We start from the raw sequence: 3759 nt of genomic DNA, 5'->3' as shown, positions 1-3759 counted from the left end.
TGTTTCTCATTAAGAAAAATTATAATAATTTTTTTTTTACTGAAAACTTGTTTAAAAATTAAAGTCCACAATTTTTACTTCAAGTTATAGTTTATAAAATTGAATGTATCTACTTTTAAATTTGAAACGCTTGAGTTAAAAATTTAATTTATTTTTTCATCATATTTTTTACGCTTTATTTGAGTTTTGCAGAGTATTTAATAGGTCTTCCCTTTAATTCAAAAATTCTAAAATAAATATTTTTACGAAAATAACACTAAATGTACCAATATTTACGCTTTTTCGTGTAATAGTATTAAAAAATGTCTGTGCACTAACCTTTGGTTATGTTCCAAAAATATATTTATTATTAATCCAAGCTTTGCGTTTATTTCTTTTTAAAAATTCACGCAAACTTTAACACTTTATTTGTTTTATTGAATTGCTTTCGCGTTGTTTGTGATACGAAATGAAGCGCTCTCGTAAAAAAATACCAAAACTATATCAAATGCGTTAGAAATATTTTTCTTATCAGCGTTTACGCTACACAACCAACCGCGACACTCAATTCAATTGATTTCTGCTGCACAATTCTTTATAAATATTACTATACTATCAACTTTGACGCTCAATTAGAACTTCTGCGCGTACATATGCGACGTTATTAATTAAAAATTATATGTACACAATGCTATATTATCGCTGAACCGTCGCGCAGACTCGAAACACCGTTTATGCGGAACACCGTCCGCTTTGACTTTTGTGAACAGAAGAAACTGAACTTGGACGTCGCTGTTCACTTATAAAGGAAAAATTGCCCGACGCGATCACGGCGCCGCACCAGCCAACCGCTTTAAGGCGGGGGTTTAGCATTGTTATTATTGTTGTTACTGCTGCTGCGACTGCGTCATCTTATAGTTCAGCTGATTTTGATTGTTTCTTAAAATTATATTTTTTATTTTTGTTGTTTTATACGATTCTTGTTTTTGCGCCTGCTTTTGCGTAAAGCCAATAAAACAAAAAGCACACTTTGAATTCATATTATTTATATCGGAAAGAACATTCACTGTGCTTCAAACATGTTCGGTTTGAACAAACATGCGAAAACGTGATTCAGCAGGTAATGAACTTGTTGCTGCTGTTGACGATTGACTCTGATTGTTGCTGCAAACACATTGCTGCTCATTGCTGGTAGATGGCAGACGACGAGCACGAGCCCACTCGGCAACAGCACGCGCTTGGACGAAACTGCTATTTGTGCACTTGTTTGTATGTATGTGCATATGCAGCGCTCACCTGTGCTCTTGCTGTTGACTTTCCTTGTTATAGTAATTAATTTAGTTTTACGCATGTTTTGCTTTGCTGTTTCACTTTTTTGTTTAATTTTTTTTTCACTTTTCATTATTTATCGCATATTTATTGATCATCTGGCTTTGTTTACTACTTAATTTATAAGTTGTCAGTTATGTGCGTGTCAAAAGTTCAAACACGCCTTTCTCTTACTTATCGATTTGTAATCGACTGCTAGGAAATAATTATTTACTGTTTGACCCGTTGAATTATGGTTCACATTTAGGTATTTTAGTTGTTTTTCAATTATTATTAGCTTATTAATGCAAACAAAAAATGTAAACTTTTCTAGGAAGTCTAATTAAACATAAATTACACTATAATATGTTCTCTATATCTTTTTCTTGCGTTTTAATTAGCCTTTTAATATGCAGTTAAGCATTTGCAACAACAACAAAACTATCTGGGGGTTAAGTGGGCGTATGCGATACGCACATACTATATTTAAATACTTTCGCGTAGTAAAAGTAAGCATTGAAGGAAGGAAATGAAGTGAACAAGGTTTCAAACAAGGTAATTAAACATATTTTATTTTACTTAGTAGTTTGAGCTACATATTACTTGAATAATGTATTATTAGTAAAAAAAATTTTAATATGAAATTACCACCTTGGATGATGTTTTTATGTACGGCAATAGCAAATTTAAGCTTTCCAGAAAATAGCTGATCGATTCAGCGACTTCCGAGAAAAATAAAAAGTGTATTAGTTTATATCTTTATTCCTGCCTTATGGGATACTATATGATGGGAAACGTCTTCCAGTGAATATATACGGAAACATAGAACTATAAACTTATAGGGCTGATTTAATTGAGAGACTAAAGTTTAGAAGGCTATATTTCAAAAGCTATTTGAGAAATCGATTTAAAATTTAGTATGTTCTTTTTAAAGGTACAACTCGAAATATGAAAAAATATGATTTTTTCCACCAAAATCTAACTTTAGCAGAGTCAATCAATATCATCAACAGGTTCAACAAAGTGGAAGAACCCGCTGTGTTACGTATAAATATTGCACATTTTCCCCGTTTTGACAGCCTTTAACCTAAAATAAATCCGGTTGCGTTCTAGTTTCGAAGACCCTACTGTCATGAGTACTACAATATGATCTAATTTTATTTACGACGTCATCAAATAAATAATTTTTAATGCACAGTCTAAACCCATGTTTTGGAAAACAAAATCTGTCACCACAGAAAGCATAGAAAAACTACCAACAGCTCTTAACGTCAGTAAAAAATCTTAAGTGCTGGCTTCACATCGGACGTAGTCACAATTTTACCAACATCAGCCAAGCCAAGGCATAATTCACTGTTCGTATACATATATGTTTATAAATACATATGTACATATGTATATGTAGACACATGTAAGTTATTTTAGTTTATTTAAATTTATGTGTCTTCTGCTTTTTTTTGTTTTCTTCTTTGTGCAGTTTTCTTCAGACACATTTATGCATGTTTAATTTTGAAGTTCACATTTCAGAGATATTTTAAATTTTAATAAATTAAGTTTGATAAAAAATAACAAACCAAAATAAGCGCTTCTTGTTTACTCAAGTCGTTTGTGCTTTACTTTACGGAACGGAAACGCTTGTTTAAAATTTTATAAACGCATTTTGCTTGCATTTTTTTTTTATAAATATATAAATGTGATTTTGTTGTTGATTTTTCACACAACACGGGGATGTTTCCATTGCGGTTTCTTCCACGTCTGTCCGTTTGTGCGTCTGTTACGTTTGCTCGGGTACGGCAACCAGATTTGTGGGTTGGTCCATTACGTTGAGTGAGTCAATCTAAATAAATGTACATACACACATATTTTTGATGTTTTTGTACTGTTTTCAACTTAATTTTACTTTCTTAGGCATTTAAATCTGCATCAAACCGCGATTGCGTTAAAAGTTCATTAATCGATTGTAAAACTGATTAATTTTTCCGATATAGATTTGTTGTTACGTGCTACGTTCATATCGATTAAGCTTATAAAGTGTTTCAATTTGTTAATAAGGGCTCCAGGAAAATAAATTAAAATTGAATAATATGAATTACACGGAACCTGTCACTAATTGCTATTAACTGGTTTGTAGGTTCATTTATATAAATATTCCATATGTGTATTTATGTTTATAGTGTAGACATTTTTATGTGAGGTGGCACATACATATGCATACCTTCCATTGGTAGAGTAAAATAATAGTAGTATTGCAAAGATGAGTTATTTTTAAAAAATATTTGTAATTTCTACAACACTCATTCAATTTAATAGGCACTTTTCTGGCGACAGGGCGTATGCGCAACTTTTTGGTAAATATTAAATAACGGAACTATATGTTATGACATTACTAAGAGCATCGAAGTAGTACATTGTGTGCTTTAATTATTAACATAGCGACTAAAATAAAATTTTATAGAGAATTAAAAAAAAAAA

The 3759-nt window shown here is 31.4% G+C and overlaps 1 protein-coding gene across 1 annotated transcript in view; it reads right to left on the bottom strand.

Moving 5' to 3' along the window:
* LOC108974638 (putative metabolite transport protein HI_1104) overlaps positions 1-354 on the bottom strand; it is a 20076-nt gene extending 19722 nt beyond the window's left edge. Inside the window, exon 1 of the mRNA XM_018942600.1 lies at positions 319-354. The gene's annotated coding sequence lies outside the window, so the exon portion shown is untranslated. The remainder of the gene's footprint in view (positions 1-318) is intronic.
* Between the last annotated feature and the right edge of the window lie 3405 nt (positions 355-3759).

Source organism: Bactrocera latifrons, unplaced genomic scaffold (assembly GCF_001853355.1).
Source record: "Bactrocera latifrons isolate USDA-ARS-PBARC rearing strain unplaced genomic scaffold, ASM185335v1 scaffold_57, whole genome shotgun sequence".
NCBI classification, from domain to species: Eukaryota; Metazoa; Arthropoda; class Insecta; order Diptera; family Tephritidae; genus Bactrocera; species Bactrocera latifrons.
This window is presented reverse-complemented; position numbering and strand designations above follow the sequence as displayed.